The sequence below is a fragment of the Lampetra fluviatilis genome, chromosome 40, assembly GCF_964198595.1.
Source record: "Lampetra fluviatilis chromosome 40, kcLamFluv1.1, whole genome shotgun sequence".
Taxonomy (NCBI): domain Eukaryota; kingdom Metazoa; phylum Chordata; class Hyperoartia; order Petromyzontiformes; family Petromyzontidae; genus Lampetra; species Lampetra fluviatilis.
This window is the reverse complement of record NC_136314.1, coordinates 1,666,807-1,693,193: the sequence shown is the minus strand read 5'-3', so window position 1 is coordinate 1,693,193 and position 26,387 is coordinate 1,666,807.

The following is a 26,387-nucleotide window of genomic DNA, read 5'->3' as shown; positions in this document are numbered from 1 at the left end:
GAGAGAGCGGTGTTGAGCCTGTCATTTGCGGGAATTATTCTAGTTGCTACTGTATTTGTGATGTGTTTCTCTTCTGATATCTATTCAAATATATTTACATGTCAAATGGTATTTAATTAGAACGAAATTGACGTGATGCTGCTTTTGGAGTAATGGTTCACACACTGTGCTTGTATGTACAGTATGTTGAACTTACGTTACCAACCTATCCAGAGGTTGCCAGTTCGATTCGATCTCCCGACGAGGATCAATGGTTCGAGTTTCTTAAATTCACCCTCCACGCACCGCGTCTGACCACCCAGCAGTGTAAATAGATAGAACACATTTAAGTCAGTCGGCAGGTCACGTGTGGTGGGGTAAAGTGTGGGCACTACCACCTCTTCCAAGACATCTAAACTATTGGAAAAAACGTAACTTTTTATCGTTTTACCAGGTAAGGCCTACTGAGCTATGTAGCTCTTTTTCAAAAGCGACCTGGCAAACAAATGATAGCTCAGCGAAGTGACTTATCACGTGGACATTTAAGGAAGCCAAATACTCTAAGAGCATGTTTCTCAATGTGGAGGGAAAAAAACAGATGACCCGGTGAAAAATCCATGCGACCACGGGACGGACTTGCAAATTCCAAATTTTCAGAGGTCAGGGTCGTGAACGAACTCATGACCTCCTGTATACCAGGCGAGGTAGTTAACATCTCGCTACTGTGGTGCCCCTGGATAAATATTCTCTCGGGGCAGCTTTATTGAGCTCTCTAGAGCGAAGGTCCTTCCACCAGCAGTACCGTGGGCAAGGACTCACAGAGCTGAACTTTTACCTTTGTACCTTTACCCATAGTGATTTATAGGTGGAGGGAGCAGTGGTTGTGAAGTTGTGGCCAGCGTTTGATTCCTAACCATGGCGAATAACAGTGGTGGAGTTTATACCGGAACTGGTTCTGATTCCCCCCCCCCTTCCCCACAAATCCACACTGACCAGCAGGGTGAAGTAAGGTCAAACAACCCCAATAATCAAGCAGCCATAATTGTACGGGACGAGAAGGCATATCCACATTTTATCCCATCACAGGCAATCAACAAATTGGCTGTCTGGAGTGAAGTAAGTTTATTGCGTAGAAAAAGTTAATGAATTCACTACCTTGTAGATAGTGTTAAACAAATGCACACTAACATCTAAGCAAATTCAGCCACGAATTCACATTTATTAATATATTATATATGTTATGGACATTTTTTTACACTTTTCATGAATAACGACCGATTGGCGTGTTGCCGAATGTCTCTTTATGCCCAATTTTTGGGGGGAAATACGTGCAAACATTTACATTTTCAATGACAAGAGAACCCCTTAAAGTGATCAACGGCAGCTATACTGTCAAAATATGATTTTACTTAATTTTGCACTTCCTGAATAATTTTAAACAATGCCAGCAAAGGCAACGCTAAACTGTAGTCTCCGTGAACTTCCACAACGATTTAACCGGTTACTAAAAACATAGCACTGGGATTTTTTACTGCCACTGAGATTAAAGAGAGCGCTGAGCATTATATCTGGCTGCTGGCTCTCTTCAGCCACAGAGTGCTTGATCATGTACTGAAACCTCAGCAACGATGTAGTATTTAAGGCCCTTTAATCAGAAGTCTGAATTATATTGGGATAGTGAAGTGGCTTCGCTGCTCGTGGTTCAAAGCTCAATAAATCAACGGGCACAGATTGAAGTGCTAAGTTTTGAACAAACATACTCTAGGTGGTCTAACTTCTTAGCCAAACCCATGACCGTGGAGACACTGTGATTGATGCGCAAGAAGGATTAGCCAAAAGACAAATCCTTTACATCTCTCTCAGCCATCCCTTCTTCACTCCATTTGAAGAATTGCCAACAAATTATTTAACAGCGGCACACGGAGCTCCCGAGATTGTCAAAACTCATCCGGAGGCTTTCCAAAGCATTCCACCGGAGGGTCGAATCCCTTTTCATGTGCCCCATTAAACATTTCCTCCCACTGCTCGTGAGTCAGCATGCAGTGGGCCACTGTGCAGCGTCGGTGATAAACAGGTCTGAGAGGCGGGACACAGCAGATCATCCGGGACAGTGATGCACAATCTCGCAAAGGAAAGGGAAAGAAAGAATAGGGACGAGACCTGGGGAAAATACAAATAGGGAATTGCTTCGCTTGAGAAATAGCTGCACTGCAAATAGTTGAGCCCCACATTGTCCTGCTTGTATGATCGATTTTGACAACAACAAAAGGAGTGGTAGCGGAGGCCCCTTGCTGTAAATAAGAACGAGTGGCAATGTGAGTTGTGCACAATAGGGATATGGCATCCTCTGGGGCAATTGCCGCAGGCAATCAATACGTCTTGAATTGCAACACCGTAATTTAAAATACCATTTTTTTTTTACACGTGAAAAAACTCAAAGGCTTTTTGAAGAGTATCCCATTGAAACACTTGACTAATTTCCTCTTGAGTATTTAAATGTCCGAATGTGCCCAGAGAAAAATGCACGGTTACAAGAGGAGCATATGCAGATTTTGCACAGCTAGGCCAGCTGCCTACTTAACTGCTCCATATAAATGGCTACCCCTGTAGGTAGGTCGGTATCTCGCATAATCTCTACAAGATCCACCCACCCCATTGGCGTAGTGCTTGGTTATTGGTGAACACCGCCACACCTGCAAATATACACATCTTCCGCATCACAATTTCGAGTTGTGGCAAAGGGAATTTGGTATTCATGCCACTCTTATCGTGCAAAGCGATCATAAAAATGCTGTTTCACAGACAGGTATAGTCTGGCGGTAGGTGGGTGATGTTAAGATGTGGTTTAATCTTTTTAGGTCATTTTGGAGTGATTTTGTAACTTAGCAAATTTGTACCATGACACTGGTGACTCGTCTGTATCTGCAATAACAACACACACAGATAGCAGATTTAATGGGATGCCCGTGGCGAACGCTGCCGCGTGATTCCTCTTTTCTATGGATAAACATAACAGGAATAATGTTCAGTGCGGCTCGTCTCATTCACGGTGCAACATAGATGATGGGATGGATTTGCTACGGAACTCCTCTAATCTGCACAAATTGTGGATAATTAGAATGAACTCCGTGCCTCTGGTGACCAATTCCAGATGACTCCTCCAAATCTGTGAACACATGTGGATAATAGGGTGACAGGTCTGCAATTTTGATTTAAAGCTTTCGTGACTGCAGGGATTCATATTCTTGGTTCTTTCGGTAAAGTCACGTAGAGGGGAGACAATAAAATAATGAAAATATATATAAACATTAAAATTCTCACGACGTTTCGACTGCAACACATGCAATCATCATCACACACATCACACCTGATGATGATTGCTTGTGTTGCAGTCGAAATGTCGTGATAATTGTATTGTTTTATATATTTTTTCTTTCCCTTTGACGTCACTTTACCGAAAGAACCAAGAATATGTCTGCACTTGCCTTATCGTATGTACGTCTGTAGGTATGTATGTATGTTGAACATCTTTCGCACCGTACATAGCCAACCGCGCTTATCGGCGGGGTGGGGGAAGGACAACAAACGGAACACAAAAAGCAGTTTTAAAGAAATAACTTTTCAATTTTGATTTTTAAAAGTGCACGGCTCCAGTGTCGTCCTAACAACGGAAGGAACAGCGTTTCAGACGGCCGCAGAAGCGCAACTATAGATTGGCACAGATAAAAGAATGCTGTAGCCACTTTAGGAGGGTACTCTTATCTGTGCACATTGCGAATAAAATAAATAATCCGTCGCTCGTAGGAAAGATAACTTTTTTGGGGGGAGGATCGATTCAGCCCCACGGTTTTATAAGTTTGTAGATGGGGGGCCATTCAAATGCAAAAGCACTTCACAAGTTTATGTGCACGCTTACGTAAAACACAATATCTAATTATTGGGCACATGTGCTGCTTAAAGTGTCAGCTTGCATGCCGCTCAGATGTGCTCCTGGAAGCTCTTGCACAGAAATAGTTTTTTTTTACACGCGCTTAGTCAAGAAAGGAAGGGTTTCTTTTTGTGTATGACAGGGGTTATGTTAGCACTAGCCACAATGGGCAATTATGAGTGTTTTATAGCTTCGGCGACAGCTTAATGGCTCTGGCAATTTGCCCTCAAAATGTCCCAACTTGCTTATGGCTTTGAACACATGCGTGTCCGGCTACGTGTGTGTGTGCATGCGTGCGGGGGGAGCGGTAGCGCAGTGGGCTACAAATACCGGCGACCCGAGTTCGACTCCCGCTCAAACAGCCAACACGTGCGTCAAATATCGGACCTGGTTCTGGGCCTCCCCTAGGTCGACTCAGCCTTAAGCGGGTACCTGTCGCGGCGTGTAAGCATCAGCACTGGGGAGACAAAGGCTGCCCGGCGTGGTGTTGGCCACCCATGCCCTCGTATGACATGCTTCCCTTTACGAGATGCTCGCTTGGCAGCATTTTCCACAACAAATCTGTGAAGGCTAAAGCGAGAGAGTGTAAGTGTGCATGTGTGTGTGTGTGCATGTGTGTGTGTGTGCATGTGTGTGTGTGTGCATGTGTGTGTGCATGTGTGTGTGTGTGCATGTGTGTGTGTGTGCATGTGTGAGTGTGCATGTGTGTGTGTGTGCATGTGTGTGTGTGTGCATGTGTGTGTGTGTGCAGCGGGTGTTCGACACTTCACGTGGCCTCAGGGTGCACATGGCCTGGCACAAGCGTCGTGGTGACGTCACCGCCACTTAGTGGCGAATGGCGGTTGTTGTTGTTGTTGTTGTGTGCATGTGTGTGTGTGTGCATGTGTGTGTGTGTGCACATACGAGTGCGCATTACTGCACCCACGTGGTTGACGTCTGCTACAAGTACCCAGTGTGGGTGTGCATCTGTGACTTTCGGTGAATTTCAGTGCTTTGTCCGAACACACCAGGACTGTATCGTGCGCGCTCGATAAAAACAAAACGAACGATCATCTCAGGTGCGTTTTAGCATTTTCAAGCCCAAGTACATCCATCTTCTAGCACAAGCCTCTTGCTCTCTCTCTCTCTCTCGCATATTTTAAAAGGGGCCGTCCACAATTGACGTCACGCACCTGGGGGGGGGGGGGGGGTCAGACATTTGTGACGATGTGTGACGAGGGGGGGGGTGAGAAATGTGACGTCGCATCAAAATGCGCAACTTTAAATAAATAAAGAAAACACATTCTAATTGATTAAATAGACTTTTTTTGTAAATGCTTTCTCCTACAACATCAGAGTGCAGCGCCACATTAATTACGCACTACAATGACAATAGTTTAAAGCGATTTGAAGCATGGTTTTTTGGGGGGTGGGGGGGCAGAGCTTTGTGACGTCATATTTGAGGGGGGGTCTGACTTTTTGTGACGCCGTGTGACGAGGAGGGGGGGGGTCAAACATCGTCCAAAATCGCGTGACGTCATTTATGGAAGGCCCCACACTCGGTGTGGAACGTTTGTTTTCTTTCACTTTTTATCCATAATAGGCAGTTTTAAAACGCAATGTTAAAATCCATCGAGCGATGCGCGTACTCACTCGTTAATGAGACGAGCTTAATTGTATCAAAACTAAAATACTACTCAATTGACTGCTTTGATTTGCTTCTCTGTGTTAGAACGCCTGAGCAGATGCATATATATATTTATTTTATTCTGGCTCTTCCCCTTAACATATTCACAGTTTCTACTCTCAGCAGTTTTATGACATTCACACATGCAGCATATAGAACAAAAATACATGTTATTTGTCGAGTGTAAATAAATTACGATGTTTTGTGTTTAAATACCGCGCTGCGACAAACTACATTTTGGAGAGCAATTGCTGAAAGTAAACACATTCGTCAATAGCACGGCCCTAACAACGAAATGTATAAATATAATGAGACGTTTGAGGCAATTCCCGTTCTTCATAGGACATAAATGAAGAAGACATTGTCAGATACATCGCCTATGATGATAACAACTAAATCCTTTAAGGGCAGTGTAATTGGCAAATGTATTATGCTTGTCGTTATTTAGGCTGTATGCTCTGCTGCCAAACCAGTATCGCAACAACAAAAACCATATTGTTTGGTTTAAAATGTATTGTGCCTAACTCCTAATAATTTATTTTATTCTGCTAAGAAAGCATTATTTATTTTATTCCGCTAAGAATGCATTCTCATACTTTACGGTGTAAGGAACGCACGTAGCCTTAAATTATAAATGTGTGGCAGCTTTATAATATATTATTTATATCCATTGCTTGCCCTGTTGACGAACAGCAAACTTTTTGGAAAATCATTTATAATTCCATTTCATTTCAGCATCATTACACACTTTCTTTTTCCTCACTTTACTACCGAAAAGGACGCAGGAAGGAGGCTTACTCTCGAAAAAGTCAGTATAAGCACCTATTAAATAACAATTTCGATGTAAACAAAAACTGAATTCAAGAAGGACGCTTGTGTTGCGCCCGAAACGTCGTGATTTAATTTAGTTGTTTTCATTTACTTGATTTGAGTTTTTTACCTACGTGACTTTACCGAAAAAAAAAAGTATGAATCCTTGCAGTCACGAAAGCTTCAAATCTAGAATGAATTCAGGAAGGCAATTGCGGAGATCGATACCACACGCATTGCTTCTCGTTATTGCGCGGGATAATTGCACCACGACAGACATAAACAAATTGATCAACAACCCGACCCCGTGCGCGCACACACCACACACACACACACACGCGATAAATCACGCCACGATTTGGATTTAGCCAGGGCAATTTAGAAGAGAGCAAAGAAATAAAAATAACATGAGCGCTGAATTATTTAACAAAAAACAGCAGTGTGGGGGTGGGGGGGGAGTTGGTGGATGTGGAAAAGCCGGATCGGCTATTGCGTGTCATCGCGTGATGAGCAGGGCTGGCGACGGTACTGTGCAAATGAAGTTTGACGCGCGTACGAACGTGAAGACAACGCCGCCTGCATGATGCTTTCGTGTAACGCCACCTAAAGTTAAACTCAATAAATCTACGAGGGAAGGTGTTTAAGTTGACGTGACATCGATGGAAGGAGTCCAGATCGCAGCGCATGAGATTAAATAAAACCATGTTCCCCGCACACTGTGGTTACGCGTTCGTCCGTGTCTCAGGCCGCTTGTCCTGTTGAGGGTCGCGGCGGCAGCGTGTTGAGTGGTGGCGGTCCACACCTCCCTCTCCCTGGCGACAGACTCCAGCATTACTACACTATACACTACAATACACTACACTATACACTACTATACACTACTACACTATACACTACTATACACTATATATTACTACATTATACACTACTATACACTACTACACTATACATTACTATACACTACTATACACTATACACTACTAAACACTATACACTACTATACACTACTAGACACTATACACTACTATACACTACTATACACTACTATACACGATACACTACTATACACTACACTATACACTACACTATACACTACTATACACTATACACTACTATACACTACTACACTATACACTACTATATACACTACTATACACTATACACTACTATACACTATACACTACTATACACTATACACTACTATACACTATACACTACTATACACGATACACTACTATACACTACTACACTACTATACACTATACACTACACTATACACTACTATACACTATACACTACTATACACTACTACACTATACACTACTACATTATACACTACTACACTATACACTACTATACACTACATTATACATTACTACATGATACATTACTATAGACTACTACACTACAAACTACTATACACTACTACACTATACACTACACGACTATACTATACACTACTACACTATACACTACTACACTATACACTACACTATATACTACTATACACGACTACACTATACACTGCACTATACACTACTACACTACACTACTATACACTACTACACTATACACTACACTATACACTACACTCTACACTACTATACACTACTACTTTACACTACACTACTACACTACAACACTACTAAACACTACTATACACTACTACACTATACACTACACTATACACTACTACACTACACTACTATACACTACTACACTATACACTACACTCTACACTACTATACACTACTACTATACATTACACTACTATACACGACTACACTACTACACTACTATACACTACTATACACTACTACACTATACACTACTACACTACACTACTATACACTACTACACTATACACTACACTATACACTACACTCTACACTACTATACACTACTACTATACACTACACTACTATACACGACTACACTACTATACACTACTATACACTACTACACTATACACTACACTATACACTACACTATACACTACTACACTACACTATTATACACTACTACACTATACACTACACTATACACTACACTCTACACTACTATACACTACTACTATACACTACACTACTATACACGACTACACTACTACACTACTATACACTACTATACACTACTACACTATACACTACACTAAACACTACTACACTACACTACTATACACTACTACACTATACACTACACTATACTATACACTATACACTACTATACACTACTACACTATACACTACTACACTATACACTACTACACTATACACTACTACACTATACACTACAATATACTATACACTACTACACTACACTACTATACACTACTACACTATACACTACAATATACTATACACTATACACTACTACACTACTATACACTACTACACTATACACTACTACACTATACACTATACTATACACTATACACTACACGCCAGCAGCAGCGTGTCCTGGGCCAGCCCCGTGGTCTTGGCCCAGTGGGACGCTGCTGCTGCTGCTGCCCAGTAGAGTTCCAGGGGGAGGCTACCGGGGGGGCATCCTTACCAGTTGCCCGAACCACCTCAACTGCCTCCTGGTTATTTGTGTATAGATACTAGCATAAGTACCCGGCGTTGACCGGGTGAAAAATATATTTCTTAATAACCTTACATATATACACACCCTCACCACTCACCCTCACCATTCACCCTCACCACTCTCCCTCACCACTCTCCCTCACCACTCATCCTCACCAATCACACCCTCACCAATCACCACTCACCACTGACCCTCAACACTCACCTTCACCACTCACCCTCACCATTCACCCTCACCACTCTCCCTCACCACTCTCCCTCACGACTCATCCTCACCAATCACACCCTCACCACTCACCCTCAACACTCACCCTCACCACCCACCCTCACCACTCACCCTCACCACTCAACCTCCCCTCACCACTCACTAATCACCACTCACAATCGCCACTCACAACCGCCCTCACCATTATATTTTTGCCCCAGTCAACGCCGGATATTTCCAATTCGTAGCAGTTTATATCAACTCTAGAAGCAACTTATATTAAACAGGAAGCATGATCCTAAAGTAATTTACAATCTTTGATTAGTCCTTTGTGCGATTCAAAGAATCGATTCCTGGCATGTTGAGGGTTTACATTTTGAATGATAGAGTTTCATTTTCATTGTAATTTTTTTTTCAGGAGTTTTTAATTACATTTTTGCCCCGGTCAACGCCGGATATTTCCCGTTCGTAGCAGTTTATATCGACTTTAAGCAACTTATAGCAAACGGGAATCGTCCGAATCTAAAGGAATCTACAACCTTCGATTCCGTTGCGCGATTCAGAGAATCGATTCTTGGCGCGTCGGGTTTAAAAGTAATTACACAGTTGTTTTATCATTGGTATGTAATGTTTGAAAGTTTTCATAAGATTTTAAATGTATTTTCCCCCCGGGCAACGCTGGGTATATCGAGTTTATACCACAAATGCGTGCGCATATTTTTAACGGGAATTAAAAATGGCGTCCACCCGGCAGCGAATGCGTCGCTACCCGTTGCCAGGGGCAACCGCCGTCCAATGAAACTGCGTATGGTCCGGCGACACACAGACACACACACAGACAGACAGACAGACAGATTTGCGATTTTATATATATAGATAGAAGTATGTCCCTGCGTCTGTGCGTGAAGCTACATGTCTCTGACCGTGTCTTTGTGCGTCTCTCTCTCTCTCTCTGTGCATCTCCAGTCTCACTCTCTCTCTCTATATCTCCATGGGCTGACCAGGGCCAGACCCTACCACATCCCGAGCCCATCCATCGGAGCGCCTCTAATGCTCGTCAACCGCCCTTTCCAAGATTTCACAATCAACTTTATTCAAATTCACAGTCTCCGTGCCCACCGCGACAAAATTACAGCCTTTTTCGCGAGCGCGGTCATTGATTTAAAATCGGTGAACGTTGAATTGATGCGTGAATTCACTGCGTCGTTAGATGACTGGCGGTCACGCGCAAATTGTTCTGCTTGCATGCGCAACTGCCCCTCATTTGTCGTTATTGTGCACAGTACGTTACCGCCAATGAGTTCAGCCTTAGAATGCATAACCTTCACTCGCATTGTTTGCATCTCATTTTTATTTTGTGTGACCGGACAGCTTTCAGACCTAAAACTTTTAAGTCCATGAAAATTGACCTCAGTGGGGTGCACCCTGACCAAACATATGCAGGTACGTTAAACAAACCAAAAAAATAATCTGCTCCACACACTCAACGAGTTGCTTTCGATCCAAGCCTTTTAAACCGGGAATGAGCTCGCAAATTCGCCCTGCTCGGGATGTTCTGTTTGGCAGCCCATTGCGCTTGAGGCCTTGCGCTGTAAAGCTGTCCAGGAGGGCACCACTTGAAGTGTACAAATGAAAAGCCGCTGATTAGACAACAGGCGGCCAAAACTGCACGGGCGAGGACGAGGCTGCCAATCGCCGACGGGTAAAGCTTTACGCACGCGCGGTTGAACTTCTTTCGCACCGTACGTGGCCGACGGTGCTAATCGGCAGGTGCCGGGGGTAAATGACAACAAACTAACCGAGGAAGAAAGGCTTTCCCTAGTCAAACGGCGTGCACAGCTTGTGAGGAGGCGTTGCATCGCCCCTGCCCGCCTCCCACTTGTCGCGGATTGCCACTCGTGGCTGAGTGTCCTGTGGCACGCGTCCGTTGCGGCACGACACGCGGTAGCGGCTGCTGCCGCGCGCGTCTCTTTCTCTTCTCGTTTAGTTTGTTGTCCTCCCCACCCAGTACCTCCGATTATACACTGGTCAACACACTTTTTCTGGCATAAAGTATTCCAACGGTCTTAAGGTAATTTTGGGGTGCTGATTCCAAATCTGGCATCAGTTTTTGTCTATCACATCAGATTTTTGAGATATCAAATATTGCATTTTCAATAAAAACTGCGGAAGAAAAATATTAAATAAACGTGGATATCTACATAAAATGATATTATAAACACACTATCCTAAAAATACAGCACCATATTTTAACACTAAAGCAGTCACTGACTCGCAACAACTTGCAATCATAAGTGACAGAGTTAATTTCGGGTAAAATCAATGAAAATGGGGTATGCCGATAGCATAAAAATGAGATGTGATAGAGCAAATCTGAGATCAGATTTGGAATCAGCACCCTGAAATTAGTCTAAAACAGCTGCAAAAGTCCAGACCAGTGTTAGCACCGTTGGCTACGTGCGGTGCGAAAGAATTCCAACGTGTACACACACACACAAGCACGCGTACGCGCGTGCGCTGCTGCACGCGTGCGAATTCCTGAAATTCGCGAGGGCTCGCACGCGCCACGCTCGGCGACAACGCGGATGAAGGCGGATCAATGAAAGATAATCCACCCCACTCGACGACCTCCTGCATTCCCTCTCCCCTGCTCTGCGTGACCCTTCAAGGTTAATAGATGCGGTGGCGGCGTTACCGGATGGCCCTCCCAGGCGTTCCGAATTTTTAAAAAAACTCCGGCCGAGTGGCTCAAACGATCAAAATGTTGCGAGTTCACATCCATCCTGGCTGGGGCGTTGACTCGACACTTCATCTTTCCCCGGAGAGGGGGGTGGTCGATAAAAATGGGTACCACTTTGTGGCGGCCGAGTCAACAACAATAGTTGTCCTATCCTCTGGAGGTGACTCGTCCCCGACTGATGAATGTGGAATTTCCACCGCTGGCTCTAGGGCTGTAAATGGGATATAATCACTGGCCTGGTTCTGATTTGAGCAGGAAATCGCCACTTAAGGATTCGCAAATTCCCACAATGCAACTCTTTTGGATTGTATTTTGTGCGCGGCAGGTCAATTTAAGTTGACATGTTGACCATTAGACCTCTGAATATTACCACAAGTATCATAACTCTCATTGCTGCAAGGGATTAGGTTACAGCGAGGTATCAAAGTGTGCGGGCACAGAGTACGCAGACCCGCTCGTATGCAACCAACTCCCCCACCCCCATCCTGACACTTTATGACTCGAGCTTTCACTGCAAGCGAGGAGTCAATTCACGCAAACGTAGATTCGAGGGCGTGTAAGTCCATCCCAAGAAGGGAGTATAAAAAAATATCTAGTGTGTGATATCGAGTGTTAGCAATGATAATGTAGTGGTCTGTCTGACCTGGATGCAGGCGTCGTCGGGTTCGGGATCGAACCCACGACCTCCAGTATACCAGGCGAGGTAGTTCAAATCTCGCCACCGTTGTGGAAGAATGTACCAAAATAGCATCTAGAGGGGCCCTCTGTGCTAGGAATGGCGTGAGCAAATCATCGCAGGGCTGTGCCTTTAGCTTCACGCCTCGATAACAATGTGCAACGGCGTTTTCTCTGCAGTCCCTCCGAATTTAAGGCCGTCTCAATTGGCAGTGTCGGCAATGCGAGCAAACTAACCACCCCCATGCACAACAGCGCGATATAATAAGACGCAATTAATTCATGAATTTAATCACTCGTTGCAGCGTGTTTGTATAAGCCACTGTACGTGCAGGGATCTCATTACAGCGGCTATTAAAGCTACCCTTGGAGTATGCCCACCCACTGCCGTTCGGCGGTTATTGCTAAATGCTGGTACAATCTTTTGGAGTCAGGAATTTCAGACGGCACAAATGAGGCCCGGTCTCCAACGTCGTGGATTTTTGACATGTCAGCATCGGCCTTTCTCGACACAACCACGGTAAGAATGTTTATGTCGGCTTGAAGGCAGCTGAAATGTGGTCCCCCAGCTTCACCGCCACAATTCGCCCATCAGTTGTATGCGTAGCAAATGTTGTTTTCTTCCCATGCCCGGATTTTTGCTTCCTAACAGTCGATATGAATTCCCTGGCCCTATTTAGTTGCATAATCAATGCATCCCGATTGTGAAAAATGCTCTTTCCAAGTGTGTGTATCGCATGCCATTCTCCAGTGAATTTACGCTGTCAATCAGCGCACATTACACATCTCCGCTGTGCATCAATCGTGTGTGAACACGTGCACCGGCTATCCAGATTGTCTTGGACCAGCAGGCTCGACAGACGAGACTAGGTCCGTGGCTGTGGATGCGTTGGCACCAGTGCCGGATAATCCTAGTAGCAAAAGTAGCTACATATGCTACAGGCCCGCACTTTCAAGGGCCCCGCGCTAAATGCTTTCAAGCTATCAATTCCGGTTCAGTGATTCTGCACTTGCTCTATTACTATAGTACTATACTGCCTTCAACTTTTATGAACGACTGGCTGTTCAAGGTTAGCGATTTGTCGCATTATTTGGCTGTATAGCAAATGAAAGAAAATACAATTACTTCACTATGCAAGTAAAAAAAGTGCGTTTTAATATTTATAGTGTTTTGTTTATTTTGGGCCCCTTCATAACATATGTTACAGGCCCGCACTAGCTTCATCCTAGTCACATCGCCACGACATGTGGCTGTTGTGAGTGACCTCTGAAAAGACGGTTTTCCTATTAATAAAAACCTAGTCGTGTTATCGGCCTTTCCATGAAAGTGATATAACTGTATTATCTACCAACGGTAGGCATTTATACAAAAAAAAACAAATAAAGCACTCAAATGCTCTCCCCATGACCCTCAAGCCCACACTACGCAACCACTTTGCCACTGCCAAAAGCCTAGAGCGTGTAGGCCGTGGCCTGCCATATTTGCACCGTGCAACCTCGCGTTGTGACATCGACTCATCACAACCACGGGCGCATTTTTCACCGAAGTGAATGGGTCTCAAACGGCGTGGCTACAATGCGAAGCTCATCGCAACGAATGAATGGAAATCTCTCACTCGGATGCCTTCACGGCCGCCCCGAGACCTCCCCGAGGCACAAATAAGTCGGTGGTGTTGCAGCGGTTTCTCATAAGAACAACGTAAAATGTTATCTTCGTTAGGCAATTCGCGTTGAAAGAATCGTTTTCTATTTTTTTAACACAACAAAACAATTTCTAGAAAAAAAATATTTCTCAACGCCCCTAGTGGACGAACTTCGCCTGACTGGATGGAATCAGCGATCGAGTGGATGAGCGGCTTGAATTGTGGGACATTGACGTCAACAAACAGTTCACTGACGAAGATGACTCATCTTCTTGGTTCTTTCGGTAATGTCACGTAGAAGGGAAGTAATAAAATAATAAAAATAAAACATAATAAAATAAAATAAAAACATTTATTGTATTCGATTATATTTTATTATATTATTATATTTTTTTTTATTATGTTTTATTTTTATTATTTTATTACTTCCCTTCTACGTGACATTACCGAAAGAACCAAGAAGAAGAATCCCTGCAGTCACGAAAGAAGCGTTACATCGGAAGATGACTCAGTTTAACACGTCGCCTTTCGCGAACCAACATTATCCAGCGGGCGATTGCCCAGATTTGGCCATCACCTGATGGATGATATTGATGAGGCTGTTTGCAGTCGCCAACGTTTCGTCGTACTCGAATTGTAAATGGTTTTGGATACCAACACGCCGGTGGGCTGAAGTAGCAACTGATTGGCACGTTTTGTTCACGCGACAAACCTTACTAATTGACTGTGTCGGGTGGTGGCGGGTTCAACGACACATTTATATTTGCAGCATGACTCGTGTGTACCTCCTTTCACGAACATGGAGATTGTGTTTCATATCCACGTGCACACTTTCCATGGGTGGCAGACGCATGAAATTAATAATTCTGACTTCACGACCTTTATATACCCACCAGAGGAGCACAGTGCTATATGTGAGAACGTCTATCGCGTCGTTTAGAAACGTGGTCGTTTTACCGAGGTTATAGGAGAAATATGAAAAAGGATGCAAAGAAAGTGTGGAGAGATGCATGCTTAAAATTTACATTGACAGGAAGCAAAAGCGCCGCGTAGATTAGAGATGAGGATGCTATTGGGCTGATGAATCGCACTGCACTGCAGTCAGTATTAGGCGACTCTTAAAATCTACAATGTTGCATTCAACGAGTGTTGGATTTGTTTACACAGATAAGTGGACACAGCATAAATTGGATAACTAATTACACACCTCTATTATGAATTATACACTACTACAGTCAAATGCTAATTGAAACAAATTCGGAAAATTAAATAGTAATCATAGGATCGGTTTCGATTTGATCGATTTAGCACAAATAGCTACCGGTCTGGTAGCTCTGCAGTCAGGGTATGCGATTTGCAGCTGGGAAGTTGCGAGTTCAAATCATGCTTGGGAGTTGACTCATCCCACTTTGTGCAGAAATAAAGAGTAGTCGTGTTCTGGATGGACTCACCCATGTGCGGGTGTTGAACTTCTTCCGTACCGTACGCAGCCAACCATGCTAATCGGAGGTGCGGGGAAGGACAAAAAGCCCTGCCATAGGACGGTTGAATTTCCACCACTGGCTCAGGGCTTGAAACAGGAGATGAGCACTGTATCAATGTTCATTTGAGCACACAATCACCTGTATATTTAATAGCTCAAACAAACTCACGATCTAAGTTTAATGCACGATACAGAAAACGGGCATTACTGCTGGGCAACCATCTGCTCACTCTCAAGTCCTTCCCTGACGTGCTCTCATCTTGGATTGGTTAGAACTCTGTCCTCCTTTTTCATTGGAAAACAAGTCAACTCTTCTAAAAAGACCCCAAGTTGAGTGTGCACATCCTTAACGTTGACATCGCGCTGCCAGAGAGTGCGGGAAACCAAGGACTTGCCATTGATCCCGAGCTCTCGTTCTCTCCTCACATCTCAACTCCGCAGGACCTCGTCTCTCCGTCTGCACCACACCTGCCACATCCACCGCGTGCGATCCCAGCTGCCGCTCTGATGCCGCCACATCTCTTGTTTTCATCACACCCAGATTCGACCACTGCGGCTCCTTCCTCTGCAGCAGCGTTCTTCATCGCAAGGCCCCGCAAGGCCACCGGCGGCCCCTGACGTGCAGCCCCCCGACAATACACAAAGAGTGCCAACACCCCCCATCATCATCATCACCGTGCTGCTGTCAAACCCCCATTGGTTTCAAATGTGCGGCCGCCCTCACACACCGATGATGTGTTATCGCGAAGGACACTGGGATATAGCCTCCCCCTCCGTCCATATCCATCCTCTTCATATTCAAGGTGATCAAAACTTCCGCATCTAAACTCCTCACCGGCACACGTAAAGGAAACCACTTCTCCCCAACAACTCTGTTAACTCAATTGGCTCCCAATTGAAACCCTTCTCATCTCACCCAAACCTCCCCTCTCCACATTTATTGTCATGCGTTTGAGATTACTTGGCTGCTTTAAATTTCCACATGATGAGCCACTTTGCTGATCTATCATTTGTGGCCAGGTCGCTTCTGAAAAAGAGCTATGCTGCTCAGTGGGCCTTACTTGGTAACTTACAAAAAAGTTTGTTCTCATAGTTCATAGTTGGTTGATTCCGTGCCCATGTTTTAGTCATTCCTTAGATCACAATCCTGTCAGTGACTGTCACTCTTTACAAAGTCAACTTACCCACCGTTTCTGTCCAGCTCTCCTTGATATGCAATCACAAAGATATTATATATATTAATCCAAATTGTATATCGTTGTGAATAAAGGAATACCACATTTCAGTTTGTTTGTTGTTGTGCACAGTGGAGTACCTCTAAACATAGCAAGCATACTTGTGTATTGTTGTGTTTGCCTTAAGTTGTTCTCTGAACCCATCTAAAATGTCAGGTGAATTTTAAAGAATCCTAAGATGAAATAATAATGTATTTTTGTTTGCAATGATACACTCCATGAATTACAAGGTGAAGCTTGCAATATTTACCAACTACTATTGCAGTATCATCATCATCAACCATAGTCAATCCACTGCTGTATGATGGCCTCCCCAAGCCCCCAACACATCTCACGATCTTGTGATGTTTATAATTCCACTCAGCACCTGCACACCACCTGATTTCATGGATCCATCTCCTACTGCAGTATAATGATTTCATACCATCCAGTTATTTGTTTGGGAAAGCATTGCGGAGTACGAGGCCTCAATCTCAGAAGGGATCTGCATTGGATTGTTCGGCAGAAACCAAAGTCATCATCGTCATCACGATCCATGAGCAGATTGCCCGTACGTGTCCACTGCACATTTCATCTTCTTGTGCCAATGCGCTCAATCAGTGCACATTTTTCTGGCACCAATCTATTATGTCCTCGTCAAGCCATTCTTTCTTTCCGGTTTCTTACATTTTTCCAAACAACACACTTTACATTTTCTTGCTGTTGTCTATCCTACATATATGTCCAAATAGTGTCAGTTTCTTATGATATTATTTTATTATGTTTTATTTTTATTATTTTATTATTTCCCTTTTACGTGACTTTACCGAAAGAACCAAGAAGAGGAGTGCCAGTTTCCTTCTCATCACTGCCTGCATCGTCAGGTCGTCTACTTCTAAGCGCAACCTTTAATTTTACTTCTACGTTGGTCACTCTTTGGGTCCAGCTGAGATGCCGTATCCATCTCCAGCAATACATTTCGAAAGCAAAGTACCCGTAGATAAGTGACCACACATCACAGGGATTGACACTCAACATTGTCAACACATCACAGCCCCATTCCTACAACACCTGGCAAAGCCTGGTGGTCATCCCTTCGAAGTACAAACCAGACTCCACTCTACTTAGCTGCAGACATCTTACAGGATGGGGGACATTTATGGTGATTTGAGCATTGGCCTATATTGAAATCAAACGCACATTTACATTTGTTTGTTTTTAGTCTAACTCCAACTTGCACCCGAAGCTATAACTTTGCAATTTTATCGCAAGGTTTTTTAACATCACATCCTCATTAAAGTAGTCGTATTCTGTCAGTCCACTGGTAGATAAAGGCCTCTTCCACATTGTGTTTGTCTATGTGAATTGTTTGACGGGCTGCATAATGCTGTGTGGAAGCTACCTGGTATGTTGCTCCACACGAAGCTTCGGGTCTTCTTGGCCACGGTCATGCCCTCCCTTATCTATGCTTGCGAAACGTGGAACCCCCTAATGGAACATCTTTGCCGGTTATAAACATTTAGGCTGGCCTGACTATGATCCATCCTGGGTTTAACCAGGCTGGATTGTGTGAGGAGCTCACACATCCTTGAAAGATCTGGACAAAGTCCCATCAGTGAGCTCCTCCAGCAGGCAAGGCTGCGTTGGCTGGGTCATGTAGCCCGCATGCCCAGCCACCGCATGCCTAAACAACTTTTGTCCGGCCGGATAGAGAGGGCTAAACGGCTTGGCACGGGCTAGAGAAGAGATGGAGTGATGTGGTACAAGAGGATGTGGAGCTCAGTGGACTTGTCAATAACTGGTACCAGCGGTGTCAAGATAGGCATCTGTGGAGAAGGCTCGTGAAAGACGCTACTGGGCAGTCGCCAGAGGTGGGACAAAGTCATTGTTATGCAAGTCCAAGTCGAGTCGCAAGTCATCAAATTCATGACTCGAGTCTGACTCGAGTCCAAGTCACATGACTCGAGTCCACATCTCATAGGTGGGACAAAGTCATTGTTATGCAAGTCCAAGTCGAGTCGCAAGTCATCAAATTCATGACTCGAGTCTGACTCGAGTCCAAGTCACATGACTCGAGTCCACACCTCTGCCAGTCGCCCTCCAACACCAACGGAGGGCAGAGGAGCGACGCTCCAAACAACGAGCAGAATGCCGGGTGGCTAAAACACAGCAATTTGGCAAAGTAGGGATTATAGGTGGTGCATCGGCCAGTCAGTCGACCCATGGCACCTGGGTCTGTCCCGTGACCCCCTGCCAGCGGGCGTTCCACACTTCACGTGGCCTTAACGTGCACATAGCCTGGCACAAGTGCCATGGTGACGTCACCACCACTTAGTAGCGAATGGCGGTTGTTGTTTGACCATACAGTGAGAGCAAATCTCCGATTGTGAGGGGTGGGGGGCAGTAAAAGTTGATGGATTTTGTTGGACTCCATCAATGTTTTGTTGTAGACGTTGATGGGGTTCAACACCCCTGGGATGCTGCCCTAGGTGCAAAGGTAACGCACGCTGCACTTGCAATCCAGAGGTCGCCAGTTCCATTCAATACCACGGCAGAGCATTTGAAGCAATGCGAGGAAGTATCTTATACCCCCCCTCCCACACCACCTCTGTCCACCAGGCAGCATAAATGGGTCACACCACAGTTGACTGGCAGGTTGCGTGTGGTGCGATAAATTATAAACATGCCTGGCCAGTGCACGATTAGAAAAAGGTCGCACTCATTACACACAAAGTGCTCGCCACAAATGAACCACAATGCCTCGCTGATCTCGCCAATGAGCATAAACCACCATCACGTGACATCCGGTCAACCTCGCAGCAGCAGCTGTTGGTTAGCCATCGAACAAAGGCGGTCACCGCATCACGAGCTTTCAGATGCGCTCGTGCGGCTGTCTGGAATGCTCTTCCTTCCGATATTAGGAAGCCACAGGACCTATGCACTTTTAAAACTATATTGAAAAATAATTTCTTTAGAACAGTTTTTTTGTGTGGAGTTTATTGTCCTTCCCCCGCACCTTTGATTAGCACGGTTGGCTACGTTCCCTGCGAATTAAGTTCGGCATACAAGGACTCCTCCACTTACGAACATTTGAATTACGAACTTTCAGAGATACGAACAAACCTGTCCGTATGCCCAGTTGCCTATTCGGATCGAGAGTTGCAAGTTGAACCGCCGAGCAATAAATGGCGGTGGTGGCAACTACATCTGCAGAACTTGAAAAACCAGTGGCATCAACGTCTGCAGAACATGAAGAACCAGTGGCATCTACATTTACAGGAGATTATACAACTTTTATAGCCATGTTTAATGTACATGCCGTGCAACGTGTTTGCAATTGACAGGAGTGAAGTTGGATTTACGAACAAATCGACTTACGAACAGACCTCTGGAACACAGCTCGTTCGTAAGTATAGGAGTCCCTGTACATACATACAGATAGCCTCTCTAGGGCCTCCCTTGAACTGCCTCTAGTGGAGGCCCTTCCTCCAGTAGTGGATGTCGCGGACAAGTCGACGTTTCCCTCACTCTGCGTGGTAGTAGATGCATACAAAAAAAGGCGCACAAAGCGAATCTTCACGAGGAGACAGGTGCACGTACGTGCGTTGAACTTCTTTCGCACCATACGTAGCCAACCGTGCTGATCGGAGGTACGCGCTACTCAGCTGCGCACCAAGTAGCGCGCACAGGACACACCCAGTGTGGTCCCACGCCAGACCACATGCCCGCAGCATATGAGCGAATTAAAACCGCACAATTAACATTTTGGGTAGAAATAGGTTAGGCACATATTGGCGGAATCGCGCAAACCCAACCCGCATAAAGCGAGGGGAAACGTGCACTTGCTGGGCTGCAACATCACCACTTGCACGCTCCCTAGCTTGCATCTCTGCCCGGCGACGCTTACAAAGGGGTGACGACGGGATGACACGAAAGGCCCTCTGAAATGATGTGGTGCCCCCTAGTGCGCCTTAGTGTTTACTCGAAGCGTTGACCTTTGAATTAAATCTGCAACCAGCAATGAGTTCAGAATTATAAATATGTTTTTTGTTGTTGTTGTTTCTTAATCAGCTTCGGTGCCACCGTGGTTAGGAGTGCTTGACTCAAATCCTGGCTGTTAATTAACTTAGCCTATAATCCCCCTGGGGCCCAAACACCACCAACTCTGCTGAATGTTGACAGTGGTTATCCTATATATCTATTACCCCACCCGCCATAGTAATATGGAATTGGCACCGTTGGCTCAGGCTTGCCAACAGAGATGATCATTTACCCATTATTTTCTTGGAACGTTGAAACACTTTTGAGTTGATTACATGTTTTGTTGTTGTTGTTTTATTACTCGAACAGACGCAACAAATGAATGCACGACGACCTTTGTGTGTTTACATTTGCAGTTTGTAACTCGAAGACTTAATCCAAGCATGGTCGGATTAACGCAGCAGAGGGCTTAATGGGGCTGTAGTCCCACATCTCGGATTTTGAGCACCAGCCCCCCTCCCCCTAGGTAAAGAAAACAAAGACAAAGACCCCCCGTAAAGCCTTAACATACTTTAGGGGCAAGTGCTGTTAGCGAGCACGTAGGAAGGCCGGAACGGTACACGAGGTGGTGGGTGGCCAGCACCACGCTCGACTGCCTTTGTCTCCCCAGTAGCGATGTTTACTACACACCGCACAAAGTACTCATTTGAGGCTGAGTCGACCTAGGGGAGGCCCAGGACCGGTTCAGATAATCGTCACCAGGGTTGGCTGTGAGCGGGAATCAAACTCGGATCGCCAGGTTCTTAGCGCAGCGCGCTAACCACTACACTACCACTCCCCACTACCCCCCCCCACACACACAAACATTACTGGTTTACAATGGTTGACTGACAATACCAAATGAACTGATCATTCCTATTGGCGATGTGACATTTAATGCCAGTTACGTGCCAATATTCAAATCGTTGTTTTGTTTTGAGTTCAATTTAGATTCACAACCCATATTCATCCCATTGAAAAAAACTCCAGCTGACAGGGCTAAGGTGGTCAATAGCGGTGGAGTGTTTGGCATCGTCGGGCATGGGCTCGCGGTAAAACGGTAAATAATGTCTATTGTAATCGCTTCGTTCATGCAAAACTGCATCTCACAAAGCTGTACAAGACAACAGCAATACAACAAAATTAAAATCCTTACCCTTTACGACAGGCGGCAAAGGGTAAGGATTTTTTTTCTCAATTTTGTTTTATTCCACATCCTCCCTCACGTCATACATTGCAACATCCTGACATTCTGGACGGCATTACCAGTTGCATCGACGGTATCAGGCACCACACCTGACTCATCAGAGCAGGCGATGGTGGGGGGGGGCAGGTCATTGCCGTTCTGGGCTTAGGTATTTTAGACTGTTCTCAGGTTTAGGAATGGACCCCATGCACGTGCCGTGTTCTTCTTCCTTGTCTCTGAGCTCAAAGCTCAGATGCTGCAGTGCTGTATCCACCGTGGTCTCGTTTGTTGCTGCTGCTGCTGTTGTTGTTGTTGCTGCTGCTGTTGTTGTTGTTGCTGCTGTTGTTGTGTTTGCGCAACGTGCTTGGCGTTTCCCTCCCAGCGCGCGGATCGCTTCATTAACGGCACGTGCCGATGACGCGTGCCGATGACGCGCCAATGGTCGCCCACCGCGGGCATACGCGGGGGACCGGCAAAGAGGGCCCCTCCCGCAGGGACACCACCTATGACGTCGACGCGCGGCCCGTGCGGCGGAAGAAGACCGGTGGCGTTTTACCAAAAAAACCACTGCGCATCCCCCGCACCGCCACCGCTAACGGCTGTCCCCAAAGGCCACGCCGAAAGACGACGGACAGGGGACTTGCATTGCAAATCCCTGCCCGCACCCCCCGCCCCTCTTACAGTGCACATCCATCGCGTTCTCGTAGCAAAGTCAAGCGGCAAAAAACCCAGCGCGCAAAACTCCGGTCAACCTCGCAGCAGCAGCAGAAGCAGTGGCAGCGGCGGCGGCTTGCGGGTCACCGTCGAACAAAAGGCGGCGGCCAACCGCATCGCGCGCGGTCAGATGCGCGCTTCTGCGGGCCGTCTGGAACGCTCTTTTTTTCCGAAAAAAAGGAAGCCGCTGGAGCTATGCGCACTTAAATGTAGACTGAAAACGCATTTATTTGCAACTGCTTTGTGTGCTCCTCTGCTTGCCAGAACCACAGGGAGCGCTTTGAGTTCGGGCTTACCATGCTCTTGTGAAATATATATTTTTTAAACGAATGAAATGGTGTGTGTTTAGTTTGTTGTCTTTTCCCCACACCCCCGATTGGCACGGTTGCCTACGTACGATGCGAAAGAAGTCCAACGTGCGTACGTCACACAGGCGGCGACGTCATTCTTTGACAGCGGCAGTCATAGATCAAGAGCAAGGCAAAGCAAACAGCATGCCACCTGAAAGCTCCCCCCAAATTCGGCCCACCATTCTCCCCGTACCCTCACCACGAAAGTGATTCCGCTCAGCGTCACGCACAGGGAGGATGAGCGCGAGTTATTGCACGCGAGATGGCGAGACGGCGATTTAACGTGGACTTTTTGTTTGCCGTCGTTGTGCGTTCAATTGTAACCCACCGCGTGAGGATAGAGTTCGAAATGAGCCTTGCCCAGGACTCAAATGAACACGTGTTAGAAGCTCACGCACTTGGTGAACTCAATTATCGACCGACGCTTGTGCGTCCTTAAATCGACTGCGCATTTGACGTCGCTGTGCTAATACAAGTTTTACGAATTCTAAATAGAAAACTTATTTTACGCACAAAATTAACGGACATGTTACCATCATTTGTCATTTTTAAATGTAAAAAAAAATCACTCAATCCGGCTATAGCGAGAGTGAGTTTCCTTGTGCGTGTCTGTGTTGCTCATGGCCAACACAAGTGACGATTGTGTGAATCGGTCCTGGGCCTCCCCTACGTCAACTCAGCCTCAAATGACCACCGGGTGTGACGTATCAGCATTGGTATTTGGAGACAAAGGCCGCCAGGCGTGGCGCTGACCACCCACCCCCTCGTGTGCCGTGATGCCCTTCACAGGTGCTACTCCGCTAACAGCACTTGCCCTTACAGTCCGTGAAGGCTTTAGAGGGGGGGATCTCTGTCTTTGTTTGGAAACACAAACACTGCGAAGGTAAATCACCTGGCCGTGGTGCCGGCCACACCACACACCCCGTGGTGCGCCATTCCTTAAACTTAAGTCATTGGTGTAAATTGTACACATCGCCACACGGGAGACAAAGGCAGCCGGGCGTGGTGTTTGACACACAACACCTTCGTGTGCTGTGCGGGTCTTAGAAAAGTAATCTCAAACAGCACTAACAACCAGCCACCAAAGGTGGATATTTGTTTTTTTGGTAAAATATCGGTGAGCGTCCATGCACATTACGCGACAAAAACCCAGAGAGTTGAGTTCCGTTACCAGACGTGGAAATGCCGGTGGCGAGTGAAAACTGATTTTGCCCTGGACCTCCCTGCGGGTTAACTCAGCAGCCTGCGACGATGAAGACATTGATCGTCGTGCAGGGTGAAATGGCTGGGCTATTTAAGAGCGCGTTCGCTGCATGCCGCAAACGTCCGTGGTTCGAACACCGTGGCTACCCTGGTTAATACTACATATCTGTCAACCCCGTACCAGTGCCTAACTTATTACTGACCAATTCAGACTGTATTGGTCACCCCGTGCCTGATACATCTCTACGTTCATCCTGCAAAGTCCTACCACAAGGAAGAAACACAAAATAGACGTAAAATCTGTTACTAAATAAAAACAGTGTGATGTATCCATTTTAATAATTGGTGTCAATGATGCAACTTATGCTATTGTATGTGATCTTGCATGCTGATGCTGCTGTTGCTGCTTGCTTGATACGGGGATCCCTACTCACCACAGTAAAAAAACAAAAAGCTGTCCCTCGACTTTTTTATATTTGACCGTACCATTCTTTTTGTTGCCCGTATTGAAACGGCTGTACTCCGTATAGAGCTGACAACTCAATGTCCCTGTACAAGAATACGGGCTGTAAACCGTGTGGGTTGACAACGTGCACATAGCCTGGCACAAGCGCCGTGGTGACGTCGCCGCCACTTAGTGGCGAATGGCGGTTGTTGTTGTTGTTTTTGGAGGCGGGGGGGGATTGTGGAAACAGGTACCCCAAATTGCTCACTTGGGAAAAGGACATCGCAATGAGCATCATGGCTAGCAGAACCCCTCCTTAACAAGTGTCTCGAGACCCTTGTGGGTAATTACTCAGTGTAAGCGTAATTACGTAGGCAGCGGGAGTAATGATAACCTGCACAAGGATACATCTCTGCAACCTGGGCTAAGCGAGCACCCCCTGCTGGAGCAAAGCCAACCTCACGGACAGATGCCTTTGTGAGCTCGCAAATCCCTCTCGCTTCGATGCCGACCTTCGTCTAGCCTTAAAGAGAACTCTAAAGAATGACAATATGACGTGGTTGTTTTTTTTTGTTGGGGTGGGGGATGTACAAGAAAATACACTGAAGCTAGCTTGCAAAGAAAAATCTATATACAGGATGTCATTTTTATAAGTTCATGTTTTAGTTTTGTTTGTTATTCAAGGTTGCTGAAATGTTTTGTTGTTGAAAACAAGAGGACACGTGTTTGATCTAGTCTGCGTGCAAAAAAAAAATCGCTGCAATCAAAATGTGTTTCATCTGAGAGGGCACTAGCAACCTTTACAGTAATCATTACGTATTTTCAGTTCTGCCAAATCGACGCCTCAAGCCAAGCTGCTATCACACTTAAGAGCTGAGATGGCTTATTTGGTAGCACGGCATTACCTTACTGCCTGCTACAAGCAACCCCCTACACCACAATGCCCTGGCATGCCCACGCGACTCAGGATAATAAATCATACTTTTAATGCAGGCGCAAAGCTATAGACATTACAGAGAGGATGACTGCGCTCCAATGTGTTCTTCTCTCGAGGGATTATACCTCCCCGTGGCTTGAGAGCACACGGGCCCACACCGCTATCATCCGAAACAGGTGCGATGCACATTAGTCTAAGCAGATATGAATGGGCATTCCGAGGTCAAGGGAACTGGTGCGCGCATGATTAATGGCGCTGTGCTTCACGAAGAAATAAATAAAATGCAAACGTGGTGGGTGCCGCGGACACAAATCGTGCACGTGGAAGAAAAGTGGGCAACATCGTTCCAGCCCGTTACGGATTATGTTACACGTTGGAACATGTAATTAACGTGTTTTTTGTTGTTGTTGGTGCAGCTAAGAGCAAATCCAAAGGGCGTTTTGTCCAAGTTTACATTTTTCACCCCTCACAAAAAACGCAAATAAAATTAATGGTAAAACAATTATAATAGAGCAATATGATATTGGAGTGTGCAATTTTGGTGTAAAGTCACATCAGGCATCATTAGACCTCCTTTGCCAGTACCAAAATATAATAATATGGG